Consider the following 15,149-nt stretch of genomic DNA (forward strand, 5'->3'; position numbering starts at 1 on the left):
GATTACAAGAAGGCCTATGACTCAATGCCCCACAGCTGGATACTGGAATGCCTAGAATTGTACAAGATCAATGGGACCCTAAGAGCCTTCATCAGGAACTCAATGGGGATGTGGCGTACAACACTAGAGGCCAACTCCAAGCCCATAGCACAAGTCACCATCAAGTGCGGGATCTACCAAGGAGATGCTCTGTCCCCACTGCTGTTCTGCATAGGCCTGAACCCCCTCAGTGAGATCATTAACAAGACTGGCTACGGATACCGACTACGGAACGGAGCAGTTGTCAGCCACCTCCTGTACATGGATGACATCAAGCTGTATGCCAAGAGTGAACGAGACATCGATTCACTGATCCACACTACCAGGCTATACAGCAATGACATTGGAATGTCGTTTGGACTGGAGAAGTGTAGTCGGATGGTAACAAAGAGAGGGAAGGTAGTCAGAACTGAGGGGATTGAACTACCAGAAGGCAACATTGCAGACATAGAGGACAGTTACAAGTACTTGGGGATCCCGCAGGCGAATGGGAACCATGAAGAGGCCGCTAGAAAAGCTGCAACCACCAAGTACCTGCAGAGGGTCAGGCAAGTCCTGAGGAGTCAGCTGAATGGTAAGAACAAGATCCGGGCCATCAACACGTACGCCCTGCCCGTGATCAGGTACCCTGCTGGGGTAATAGGCTGGCCAAAGGAGGAGATAGAAGCCACTGACATAAAGACAAGAAAGCTCCTTACCATGCATGGAGGGTTTCACCCCAAGTCCAGCACCCTGAGGCTGTACGCTAAGCGGAAGGAAGGGGGCCGGGGACTGGTGAGTGTCAGCACCACAGTCCAGGATGAGACAACGAACATCCAAGAATACATTGGGAAGATGGCCCCAACTGACCGAGTGCTCAGTGAATACCTCAGGCAGCAGAAACCCAAGAAAGAGGAGGGAGACGAGGAACCATCATGGAAGGACAGAGCCCTGCACGGTATGTACCACCGGCAGATAGAGGAGGTGGCTGATATCCAGAAATCCTACCAGTGGCTGGACAAAGCTGGACTGAAAGACAGCACAGAGGCACTAATCATGGCAGCACAAGAACAAGCTCTGAGCACAAGATCCATAGAGGCTGGGGTCTATCACACCAGGCAAGACCCCAGGTGCAGGCTGTGTAAAGATGCCCCAGAGACAATCCAGCACATAACAGCAGGGTGCAAGATGCTAGCAGGCAAGGCATACATGGAACGCCATAACCAAGTGGCCGGCATAGTGTACAGGAACATCTGTGCGGAGTATAACCTGGAAGTCCCGAGGTCAAAATGGGAGATGCCCCCAAGGGTGGTGGAGAATGACCGAGCTAAGATCCTGTGGGACTTCCAGATACAGACGGACAAAATGGTGGTGGCTAACCAACCGGACATAGTGGTGGTAGACAAACAGAAGAAGACGGCCGTAGTGATCGATGTAGCGGTTCCGAATGACAGCAATATCAGGAAGAAGGAACACGAGAAGCTGGAGAAATACCAAGGGCTCAGAGAAGAGCTCGAGAGGATGTGGAGGGTGAAGGTAACGGTGGTCCCCGTGGTAATCGGAGCACTAGGTGCGGTGACTCCCAAGATAGGCGAGTGGCTCCAGCAGATCCCGGGAACAACATCGGAGATCTCTGTCCAGAAGAGCGCAGTCCTGGGAACAGCTAAGATACTGCGCAGGACCCTCAAGCTCCCAGGCCTCTGGTAGAGGACCCGAGCTTGAAGGATAAACCGCCCGCAGGGGCGTGCTGGGTGTTATTACACGTATATATATATATATATATATATATATATATATATATATATATATATATATATACACACACACACATATACATGTATGTATGTATATGCATATATATATATATATATATATATATATATATATATATATGTATATATAAAATGTATGTATATGTATATGTTCGGTTCGGTACGCATATGTATCGAACAATACAATTTTTTTCAATTTTTTTTTTTTTCAATTTTTTTTTTTTTTTTTTGTGTCCCGTTTGGATCTATAGCCATCAGAATTGTTGTCTTGAGGCCAAGAAAGATGCCAAGAGGATTTATTTTAAGTGGATCATCATATTGGTCCATTTGATTGACCTTTATTATAATTATGAATTTATTTTATTTTCAGTTACAAACGGGACAGACATGACTGTGGGATAGGACAGGGGGAAAGAATGAAAGAAAGAGGGGGAGAGAAAGAAAGAAAACCAAAGGGGAGAAAAAAAAAAGAACAATACAAAATTTGTAATTTATTTTATCAACTTTCCTTCTGACGATGCTGTCTGTGTTGAGCGCTCAGTGAATCTGCATTTGACTACTCCGCCTAGGCTCGAGAGTGCAGCCTAGGCGGAGTAGTCGAACGCAGATTCACTGAGCACTCAACACAGACAGCATGGTCAGAAGGAAGAGCGCAGGGCAAGCTAGCGAGACAGAAGTGGACCTCCCCACCCTCATTCAGATCTGGCGTTTGGAATTATTTTGGTTTTCATGTGACGTATGACCCTGAAGGTAAGCGAGTCATGGACTAAAGTAAAACAGTATGTTGCATGTGCCATGCAATGCTCAATTACATGGGTGGGAGCTAGTGTGTTAGCGCAGTTAGCTCGTTAACGTGTTGGCCGTCTAGCCCCTCTGTATAGGGTAGCTCGTTAACGGAGATTTGCCGTGTTGTGGCGTTAAGGTTATTTCAACGAGATTAACCTGAAAGCACTAGTGGGAACACAACGAATATGACTGCACATTTACACCGACATCATCCTAGTGCAAAGACAAAAACAACAAGCATGCTACTAACTTTAGCCGAGTCATTTAGACAGCTGTTAGCACATGATTCTCCTTATGCTGCTGAGAATATAGCCCAGAAGAAGCGGATAGTATAGCTTTTATTTTGGAAAGAGACATTTCTCTGTAATAAACTCTCTTTTCCAAAGATGAGTGATTCCTCAATCAGATACAGGGCTCGCAATATCGCTAGCCCGACGTCCCGGGGCTATCTCTGCCCTGCCTGTCGGGCTATTGTAGGAAGGAAAAATATATGTCAATGCTTTTGCATTCTTTCAGAAATGTAGCTGGGTAATTATGTCATTGGGTGAGCCACTGTCAATATGTGACATATTGAAATCGTGTTTGAATTTGCGCTTGTTTTTTTGCTTTCACTTTGCAATCGCGCGAACTGTGTATAGAGAGCGACAGCACTGATCTGTGAGTGATGATAATTTGTGCACCAATTCCTCTGACATCGTCTTATTAATTGTTAGCTTACTATGCAAACATGACAAGTGAAATCTCCCGCAGCTTAAACATGTGAGAGGTTGATCGCGCAGAGAATCGCTGAGCTTATGTGAGTGCGGCAGGATATATATTTCACTACGATGACCTGGATGATTGAGAACCTTCACAGACAGATATATATTTTAGTTCTGCTGAGCCAAATAAGACAGGTCAGGGTGAAGAAGTGACAGCCAAAGAAAAGCTTACCACAAAACGGAGAAGTTATGACAAATCAGACTATAAGGCAAAAAGAAAGTGCAGCTTTATGGTTTCATGGACAAAAGAATTTCTGTGGCTGCAATATGACGAGCTAAAAAACAACACGCACAAGGGTTAGGGTTAAATTTAAAAACTGTACTTTTGTGTTAAAATATATATTTATAATCTTAATAAATGACAAATTAAAAAGGCATGAACATTTTTTTTTGTATCGAAAAAATATCGAACCGTGACACCAAAGTATCGAACCGAACCGTGAATTTTGTGTATCGTTGCACCCCTAATATATATATATATATATATATATATATATTCTACTTTTCTAAATGATTGACTATTTCAATGGAGAACCTAAATGACACGGACCCGTGTTTGTTATTACATATCTCTATTTTGAATGTGACAAGTCTATCATTGCCTGTTATTATATTATATTAACTGTTATAACAGTTAATTGACTCTTTACAGTGGCCTGTGTCAAGAAAAACATGTTATTTTAATCTCACTGTGATATCATTCATAAAGCATTGTCATTATTTCATTATTACTTCATTAGTCTGCATCAGTGTATCATCAATATTATCATGTATCATTTAGTAAATCTGCTACGATAGAATTCTAGATACAATACTCTATCAGTTAGTAAAAGCACCAGTTTAGCTGGAGGTCCAGGCGGACAGAAGTTAAATGGCCTGCTTGGCCTGGACACAATCACACAAAATACACACTCATGAACACACTATTGGTTAGGTTCCCAGAAAGCAGGAGTGAAAACATCTGGAAAATGTTGTTGTTCTTAGCCATAGAAGGACATAGAAGGAGATAGGGGAATTCTTCTGAAGTCTTCTGACGTCATGAATGGCTATAAAGCTTCCCGTCTTTGTGCAGACGAGGAAGACATGTTTCCCACACCTGTATAATCTGTGTGTGTGTTTAATAAATCGCCTTTCTGGACACTTCTGGGACTGGTCTGTGCTTATTTTTCCTTCCAAATAAAAAGAACCTTTACACCTGCTATGGTTAATAATAACATGTTCAGTCATGAGTGAAATCAAAGCTTTTCTTCACTTTAGCATTTAACATTCCCAACAATATAATGTGATACCTTAATTAAAACACAGCTAATAAAACACAATTTTCTTAATGCAAACATCAGTGACTCAACATTAGCAACCAAAGGGTTCAGTCTGCAGCTCACACTCATGTGAAGCTACAGCCTCCCCCTTTAGTCTCTGTCATCCTTCTGCTCCTGCACAAACAAAGCAAGACAAAACCTCCACCCTTCTTCTACAGGCTGGGTGAATTGTTGTGGACATTCACTAATCCTAAAGTCGGCACCGTTTTTGTCTCAGTATCAAGTCAGTTAAACTTTTAGTCGTCAGTCCATCACAGTCCAGTCACATGCATACATCCACACACATTCATACCAGATATTGCTGATAATGGAGTCTCACGCGCAGCCTATTCGAGCCTCCATCACCAGCAAGATGACGTCATCATTTTAAAGGAAAACAGCTCCTTGTTTTTGGACTGGATTGACTCGCTGCAATCCTTTTAGGCTCAGGACTTCTCATGTGATCAATGTCCCATATAAGTGAATTTCTCCCAAGCCCATTATAATCATGGAGAAAAACACTTTGCCACTGTTTCCAGTAAGAATATTTTATAGCGCTTTAAAGTTCAACCTCTCAGGTCTGGATTAAAGAGCTGATTTGTTAAATCAGGAACTCACAAAATACCAAAATATCACCAGCGGTGGATCACACCTCTCAGATGTTCTTATCTCAGTGCACTGTAACAAAAGCACAAACAAACGCAACCAATAAAATACTAATAAAGTAACAAATACTGGGGCCCATTGCAAACATGTCCAAGCATAAACCATCTTTCTCTCTCTTAGAGAAAGAAAACAATCCAAACCTCACTGATAAAATCAACCTAGTGTCAAGCAAAACCCAAAAATCAACCAACACTTCACCAGAAAGTTTTCCTCCCTCCCGGGACAATATTGTGCAGGAATACAGGCACCGTAACTCCTTTTGCACTGACAAAAACATGTTGGATTTACTTGATTCAATAGTGGACACTGGTTGCACACAAAGGTTTTGCTTTGGCAGAAACTTAAACAACTGAGTTAAATCAACACAACCTTTTCATATTCAGTAAACCTGCATGTTGTGTTCATAAAACACGATTGAAACATGTTCAGATGGAGTAAGTTGAGCTCCTGGAACATTTTAATCCTTCAATTGAAATTGAATGGGTCTACAACAACTACCATCCTCCTATCTCTATCCTGGTTGCAGCAGGGCTGGGAAATAACCCTGAAGTGATAGGTTACCAGGCAGGGTACACCCTGGACAGCTCACCAGTCTATCAGATAGAAACACACAGCCGTTTACATTCATGGATAATTTAGCCCAGGACCTTCTTACTGTGGAGCAACAGCACTAACCAGCATGCCAACAATGGAGGAAATACAGGAAAGCTATGATTTCCTGTATTTGAGGCAGAATTATTTTGTTCTTGCCCTTGACAAGTTAATCCACAATAAATAGCAACAGCATGCATGTGGTGTGTGTGTCGTTGTCTGCCTCTTATAACTCCAGTGATTTTCCAGTAGTTTGAAATAGGGCTGCCACAAACGATTATTTTAATAGTCGACTAGCCAGCGATTATTTTTGCGATTAGTCGACTAATCAGATCATCATCCATTGGACGTAAAACTACAGCTTATTGCACCAGCAGCATCTGCTCTTATATAACTATCATTAGCTTACAGCTTTAAGTGTTTAAGGTCTGTGCTAACTAAAAATAAAGACAAGATGATAGTTTATTAAATTTTAATGACATTTGCAGATTGTTTCGGTGAAGTTTAATAAACTCCTTGCTATCTAAAATATAACAGGACACCGGAGTAAATTCTCGAGCATCTCACACTTCTGACACAATAATTTGTTGTAAACCAGGAAATTCCCAACTGTGGTAGAAAGCACAGCTTAGCCTGAGCAAATGTTCAAAGAAAAGTCGTCACTTCCTGATTTCTGCTTCACTGATAAATATTGTCACACTGGGGTTTTTGCAAATGATATCAGTGAGCACTGTGTGGCAGCTGGAGTCAGACAACTGAAGCTCCCACAATCAAGACCACAAACAGCTTTCAAAGGAGATTTGAAGCTTTTCTGGCAGCAAGCTTCATGATTTATGGGACTGGAACTGGAACAGAAACTACCTGATCACCAATGGTGAGCTGGCATGGAATTATTTTTATGACATTTTATCAAAGTTATAAATAAGCATGCCCATTAACACATAGTGAGTGAGCATGTTGTCTTCCCACGCAGTGAACAGCGGATGCTAATGTTTTTGTCACTTTTTACAGAGTCAAACTCAAAGTAAGGTCAGTGCTTCCACGCTTTAAACGCTGCACGCTCACACTCTCTCCACACTCGATAGATTATCCATTGTTCATCTGCACACAGCTGCGGTTTTAGTAACGCAGCATGCTTACGGGAAAGTAACAGTAATCTAATTAGCTTTTTTGCAATAGTAATCCCTCACTTTACTCGTTTCTTGAAAAAGTAATCGGATTACTGCCCATCTCTGGTTGGAGCTGTGCACTTGTGGGTTCCACCTTGTGTACACGTTTATCTTTGCTGTGTGTACTTGTACCTCTGAGTGGAAGCTGAACTCTTGAGTTCGAGTATCGAAGCATCAGCTGTGACGTTAAAGTCCAAACAGCTCGTTCATTTGACGTGCAAATGAACGAAGGTAACGCCGTTTTCATGTGGATGTGTCACTGAGACACTTTCCACATCCACAGCTCACAAAATGGGAAAACTATAGAAGTATAACAATGAAGAAGTTACTATGTTACGGGTCCCAAGGATGAAGACCTCGATGACAAATATGTTACCTGTAAAAGCAGGTGAAGAGCAGAGTAAGGAAGACACGATGCGTCTCTGCTTTCCTCCAGAACGTGTCTGAGTCTGATTTATTTCACACAAATAAATGCTATAAAACACTAAACATGAGCTTTCAATATACTGTTCAGCTGGTTCCTCATTCACATCAATTACATTTACTTATTTCACAACATCAGTGAAATATACTCTTTTTAACTGGTTCACTTTCTCAAGTTCACACTTCTTTCCATAACAGCTACATCCTTTTATCATATCAATAAACACATCACATTGTCTTCTGCAGTGTCTTACTGGCTAAACAGTTCTATTCAATAACAGCATTGGTAAATACATTACATTTGTTCCCTCCAGTAATTTACTGGCAAAATCACTATTTAGTGCATCATGAAACACAGCTTGTTTAATCAACCCATGAATGCCTCTGTTAGCTACACAGAGTTGCTCAGAGTGCTTGTGTTACACTAGCTAATCTACTCAGTCACTTTAACAGAACTATTAACATTCACATCTCACAGAACTGATTTGATTGGAGCATTACAACACGTTTGCACAGAGCATAGGAGCGCACTGACTCTGCTTCACGAGCGCTCCACCTAACGAGCGGGCTCGCGGTGCGGTCGCGCGGGACACTCCTCTGGTTTTCTCCCGTGTTTACATATAAATAACTTTGGCGGACCGCCTTAACTCTCCCATTCACATTAACGTGGGTAACCATGGTGACAATAAACAACATTTTCGGTGCGAGCACCGTGTACCGACCTGTAAAAGCAGGTGAAGAGCAGAGTAAGGAAGACACGATGCGTCTCTGCTTTCCTCCAGAACGTGTCTGAGGAAGCAGCGGAAGGTGGGCTCCACTTACTGCTCCCCGAAACCCCGGAGCAAGCACCAAAGTTCCGCCCTCACTGCTTTCTAACATAAAATGAATCCCTGTTACATGGATTTTCTATCCTCTTAAAGAAACTGAAAATAAATACATATAGCAATGAAAAATGTCCCGTTACATGAGTGTTTTACACAAAATAATATTCATGTGGTCATTCCCTCACAGGGGTGCCACAACTACACTGCTGTTTTGACAGAGACACAGTGTGTTTATCTAACTTGGCTGAAGCCAAAGTTCTCCAGACAAATTCAGTCTGTTTCTGCCAAGTGTGAACTCACTGGATGAGCGCCAGATACACAGAATCAAAAAGGGATAAATTAGTTTTCTTATGTCATGTTCCCGTCACAAACTGGCTCAAGGAGAGGGGAAGCAGGAGTCCACAGATGAAATGTTCCTATAAATAAAGTGGAATTTATTCAAACTTTACCAAAACTTCAACACATCAAATACAAGCAGTTCAGCAGGGAGTGGATGTGTGTTGCATGTGCCAGGTGGATGCAGAGAGAGGCCAGGGCCACGTTCAAACCTGAACACGCTGCACAGTGTTTTCTTCCATTTGTTAGGGATGAATGAAATGCTTCCTTGAAAGGATGTGTGCAGTCACCAGTGGGCGTGGAAGCATGTGCGCCCTCATTTGGTGGGTGTGCAAGAAAAGTCATCCTGTCACACAGCAATGCCTACATAAATCACACCACTCTGCTTAAAATAATAATGTTTAGTGAAGCAGGTGAAGCAAAGGGCTGCTTTTAATAGGCTGGGAGACCCAGGTGTGCTGCTTTAGCTGCTGAGCCTCTTATGACAGAACAGCGGAGAGTGGTAAGAAGGGAGGAGGGGGTCTGGCTGTGTTTGTGAACGATAGATGGTGTAACTCTGGGCATTTATCTATCAAAGAGACGCTATGCTGTAAGGACATTGAGCTGCTAGCGGTTAGCATGAGACCGTACTATCTACCACGAGAGTTTACACACGTGATTATGATAGCTGTGTATGTCCCGCCCTCTGCTAACGCTGCAGCAGCCTGTGAGGTCCTGCACACTGTAACCAGCAGACTCCAAACACAGCACCCTCAGGCCCTTTTCCTGATCTCTGGGGACTTTAAAGATGATGTAACCATTTAATTATGGTTACATAATTAATTATGTAATTACTTATGCAAAATGCAAAACGCTCAGCTGTGTCTCCAATCAAAGCTCTGTAACTTCAGAGGTGATGTTCATATGTTGACTAATGGTTTTCTTTCATTTTTGATGTACTGCAGAATATTTGTATAAAATCCAGGCCAGGAAAATCTCCTTCATGTGTTTCTGTGTTTTGTCTTCAGCTACGTTGACACAAAGGCCTCTGCTGTGACGCTCACACCTTTGATAAAGTCTGGAGAGTGTCAGCTTCCTTTTTATAGATACAAAAATATGTAATGTTGTGAACTCTGGCCGCAGCGGCGCAAGAAAAAGGAGAATTACGGGAAGCACTCACAACAGGTAAAATCCAAATAACAAAGTAAAGTACGATAAAATAAAAAACAACAAAAGAACAACACAATATACTTCCCCGTACTGTTACTGCTAACCTCTGTTAACCTAGTAACTCTTACCTTCTAACTGACAGCTGGTCAATAAACGAGCTCCATAAACGCTCCATATTCACCTTTACATGGAATATAAAGGGAAAAGAAGAAACACAGTGCTGTGTCAGCGTTAGACATATAGATATATCCTTGCTTTTAATACATTTGAAGGTGGGTGGGAGAGGTGCTTCTCCGCTTAGTCTACGGTCTCTTTGGGATCGGTAAAGCTTTTCCTCACATCACCATGGGTCACTAACAGCTTTGCAGGGTATAGCAGTCTGTACCTGACGCCGGTCATCCCACGTAGTCTTCCTCTCATATTTGCAAATGCGGGTCGGGGCTGTACGAAGTCACTTTATCTCTACAGGACTGTAAGCTGTCGTCTGTGAGGCGTGAGCGTGTTTGTTTGAACACAGTTCACGGTGGAGAACAGCTGCTGACATAATGTGGATCCGAAGATCCATAACTGGCCTACCTGGGGCTGAAAGTCTCCATAAATGCAGGCGTTTCGGCGGCTACACCGGCTTCCACGAGTGTGACGCTTATTTTGAGAAAATAATAGAATATAAATGTATTTTTATATTTCAATATCACAATAATCTTCCAATGTAGAACTACAAGTTAAAAAAGAACTAACATAAATCAAATCCACTTCAGCTAAATACTTCTCATTTATTTCCATCTTACATGCTGTGACTGCAGCCATTCCCACATCTCTGTGAATGGGACTCATGGACATGGATCAGTGGTTGTTGATCAATGGTCCTGAGAATCTGCATAATTAAGATGAAGGAACGGAGCTCCCAGCCCATCGTTCCTGCAGCTGCTTTCAGTCTTTATGCAAATGTCCTGTTTGTAAGACTGAAACCTGCAGCTGAGACTGAAGACGTCACCTGATGATGACGACACGTTTCTCCCACAAAACGCTGCGTCCAGATGAACAGAACCAACAGACTCACTTTCCTGGATGATTGAGATGCATCAAGACTTCATTGTGTGTTACTTCTCATTCAGCACAGACACATTATTCCTGTTAGGTCATGTCAGCTGTCACTCAGTACAAGCACAACTGTGAACAACACAAACTTCTCTTCAATGTGTCACAGAAACACTAAGTGTGAGAGCCTGTATGACACACAGGACAGACTGTAAGCTCTGCTGGCTGCACAGCACTTTGTAGCAGTTTTCCAACATGTCCTCCACCCGTGATGTCAGTGGTGGGACCCCAGTCACAGCACTCAGCACCACCTCCTTTAAATGTCTTTTATAGCAGTTACTCCCGTTACTCGGTGCAACGCTTCTTAAATGTGTTTTTGCAGGATAAAACACAGCAGGTGGTGTAGAGAGGACGTCAGCTGACGGAGCAGAGGGAGGCAGACTGTGGATAAATGACAGAGTGAGAGGAGAGCAACCATGACAGAAGCACAGGTGTGGCAGATAGAAGTGGCTTTATAGACACTTATTGTCAGTCCTCGTGCATGCTGTGGAAATAAGTGTCTGTGTCATGAGGTGACATGTGAGCTTATCTTTGGTCAATAAAGCTGAACGACCAGTTTTCACTTTGCTTGTTACGCTTGTTTAGTGACGTCTGGGTTTCTGTGGAGCCCGAATTTTGATGAGTTCTGGTGAAATCATCTGAGATCATCTGAGCATCGGTGAAGAGTCAGCAGAGAAAGTGTGGGACAGAAGTTTGCTTTGGACACATGGACTGAAATCAAAAAGTAACAAACAGGATTTCCAATGGACAGTATGGAGAAGTGAAAGTACACAAAGGCTGTGCTGGAACACGTGTGTTACACTTTTTGACAGCTGAGAACAAAACACAATATTTTGCATCATCTCTGCAGTGTCTCTTCTTTCCTCTGCTGTTGTGCTTTTAGCTCCAAACTGTTTCAAATGGTTTGTCAGCAAGCTGACCTCTGACCTCTGCAGTACTAACTCCTGACCCGTACAAAGAGCGGGCGTTTCTGACCTTTGACCTGCAGCTGTATGTCTCTCAGTCTCAGTTCTTCTCTCCGTCACTGATGGAGCAGGTGTAGTTGCTGCTGACAGTCAGTCGTTTGTTTTCTCAGAGTGAGGCTGAAGTCTGAACTGTTCAGAGCATCAGGTCTCATCAACGTGCGCTGCTGTAACGCCGCTTTGTCCTCTGAGATCACCAGGTATGAAACCTGAGTGCTGACAGAGCAGCATGTTCCCCCTCATTCACCTCCACCACCACAGCCAAGGCATGCTGGGAAACTGAGGACACACAGACGGAGAACTGAAGTGTCTGCTGTGTGTTCATCTCAGAGTCCTCACAGGTGACACATTAGCTCCAGAACACCAAGCCAGGTGTTTGAAGCCTGACAGGGATTCTTCCCATCCAGAGGGAGGATTTAGCTGCACAACAATGAACATTAGTGTGTAGTTTAGAAACACAGACTGTGCCTGCACTGCATCTAGTGAAGAAAACTGTTACTGCGAGAGAACCAGGCTCCTTTAAAGCAGCTGATATTAAGGTTGAAAAATCAACAATAAGCTGATGTAATCAACGTTTCACAAAATGGTCAGCAGCTAAAATCTGGAGCCGTTCTTTGGTGGTAATTAACAGTTTGTTCTTGTTAGCTAATTATGTAATTAAAGGTAGCAGCAGAAGCCTTGTGTTGAAAGCCCATTCACTCACACATTCACACAGTATGTGTGTGTCTGTGTTACACTGTGGACATCCCTTCTGTTGGAGCGCCATCTTGTGGCAGGTTTAAGAAATGTTCTTCTTGTAAATCCAAACTGATGCACCTCCATAGCAGACTGTGGAGGCTTTCAGTGACATGAAGACTTGATTTATACTGTCATATTCTCCTGTTACACAAAGCACAGCACGCTGAACATGGATGAACTGAAACTCCCAGCATCTGACTGAGGAAAAGCACAAATCATTCTCACACTGACTCCTGCTTGATTTTAGATTTGCTTTCAAATCCTCACACTTTCATATGAAGCACTAAATGGGCTCCAGACTGTTTATCTCAGCTTCCTGTCAAACACACTGCTGCTCACACCGAGGCTCAGTTTACTCCTCCAGCCTGGCTTAACCTGCTGTCTGTTAAAAACAGTCCCACACTCCTCTGTTTAATCCTTCTGATCAGACTCTTTGATTTTGTATTGTTTTTACCTGAAGTTGTGTTTTTGACATGGTTCTGTCTGTGAAATAAAGCTCACACACACACTGCTACAGTCCTTCATACACTTAGAAACGAAGCTGCTCCTTTCCTCAGTGCTGACACATAGAGAAGAGTTGGTTTTATATCCAACACGTCTCTGTTCCAGAAAACAGCTTCAGCAGCCTCTGAGTCTGAACTTGGAGTTGGTTATAAGCCACAGGCCTGTGTGCACAGCAATGAGGAAATATAATGCAGTAAGTGAAACATGGATGTGTGGAACAGATTATCCCAAAGGTTGATTCTGTTCATCTGGAAGTTCTCAGTGAAACATTTGGTCTCTCGGTCAGGTGACTCCTTTAGTCTCAGCTGACTGCAGGTTTCCAAACCTTTGTCACTGGATCACTCACTTCATCTCCAACGTGTCCCTGACACAGACAGCTGGAGCCGTTACAGCAAAATCATTGATCATCGTTTTTAGAACATTAGCTGGTGTTGGTGGGCAGGCTAGCAGTGCTAATTGTTAGCACTAGTTCTGCTGCTCTCCCTTTGTCTCTGTTATTGTTGGTCTTTAGTGAACAATATAAAGTGTCTTCATGAGACTGTTGCCTAATGTTCAAATGTAGATAACATCACCTGCACCAACCTGTTACACAGCACAACCCTCTGGTGTAGCTTTGGCTGGAGCACATATTGGCAGCTCCAGTGACATCACCACTCCATGGTGACATCATCTCTACAGACTGTGGCTGTTACATATCCTCACCTGGTAATAATAAGACTGTCCTCAGCTGCACACAGCTCCAAGATGAACAAACTGAAGTAAATACAAATTAGAGTTACGATAGATTGAAATCTTGTAATCAGAGCTAATTCTTAGTGAAACTCTCACAACATCATATCATAATCCTGGGTTAGTGTCTCGGTCTCAGATCACAACATCAGCACAGGCTTGGCTTGGGTGAGGTATTGAGTGGTTCTTGTCCATGACAGCTGCAGGTACAGTGCCATCAGCCATGCTGCACCACATGTCTGCCCAGGAACATTAGTGTGGCTGAGTCTCATGTAAACATTGTGCTAAAGTGGTGGGAAAGTGGCTGCAAGCTGGCTGCACTGTGTCCAATACTCTCAGTATGATATCCACAAACCTCTGAGTGTCACAGAGTGGGCCTGTGCTCAGCTCACTGTGCCCCATTCAATTCTACTTGCATAGTTTTACAAGTAAAATTAAATATACAAGTTGCTCAATGATAAGTTATTGTAGTAACAACTAAGTCCATGGTCATTATTTGTTAATAGTAGCTTAAAGCTTCTGCACCAATCATGGAGCAGCAGGTTTAGAGCATGTGGATCTACAAAAGTAAGTCCCAGTAAGATGGGCTGAGCCTTACATACTAGAAGAAACATGTCATTCCCAGCAGATGAAGCGCCCTTTAAAGCAGGATCTCACTTTCAACCTAAAGAACTTGCTATGAGCATGCAGTGCATTCATGGTTATTATTCATACGATTGTGGGTAGCTAATAAAGTGCAACTATCACATTACATTTTATTATTAAATTGTTGTTAACAATCCCTTCACTTCTGCTTATCTAATTCATGGTTGCAGGATGGCTGACAGCTTCCATTAGGCAGGAGGTAATGTCCATTCTGGCCACAGTGCAACCCACAATGTGTAACTGACACTATTATATTGCATTATGTCACATTGTTACATCTTTTTAATAAATGATGACAGTCAGCTGAATTTGCTGACCCCTTGGTGGAGGACATCAGGATCAGCAGCTGCTGCTCCATCACAAACACCACAGAAGAAGAACAACACTGGATCAGATTATCTGGACGTGTTTGACAGGGACAGTGTTCATGTTCATGGACATCAGGACAAAAACAGACGATGGAAACCTGCCAGATTTGAGCTAAACTGCTCGTTTCCATGTGTAGTCCCTGGGAGGTCACATGACCAACAAAGACACACAAGCTGTGTCCCAAAACGTCGGCTGCATCCTCCGGAGGCCGCATTTGAAGGCCGATGACGTCACAGCCAGGCGACGAAGGCTGTCCCGATTCCTCGACTCCTTCAAATGCGTCCTTCATTCCCCCGAGTTTGAAGGATGGG

The 15,149-nt window shown here is 43.0% G+C and overlaps 1 protein-coding gene across 1 annotated transcript in view; it reads right to left on the reverse strand.

The window, feature by feature from the left end:
• Nucleotides 1-8,138, reverse strand: part of LOC146672698 (uncharacterized) — a 26,250-nt gene extending 18,112 nt beyond the window's left edge. Inside the window, exon 1 of the mRNA XM_085387872.1 lies at nt 7,438-8,138. The gene's annotated coding sequence lies outside the window, so the exon portion shown is untranslated. The remainder of the gene's footprint in view (nt 1-7,437) is intronic.
• Between the last annotated feature and the right edge of the window lie 7,011 nt (nt 8,139-15,149).

Source organism: Rhamphochromis longiceps, linkage group LG3 (assembly GCF_057381845.1).
Source record: "Rhamphochromis longiceps isolate RC_006_pf linkage group LG3, R_longiceps_female_GT1.1, whole genome shotgun sequence".
Lineage (NCBI taxonomy): Eukaryota > Metazoa > Chordata > Actinopteri > Cichliformes > Cichlidae > Rhamphochromis > Rhamphochromis longiceps.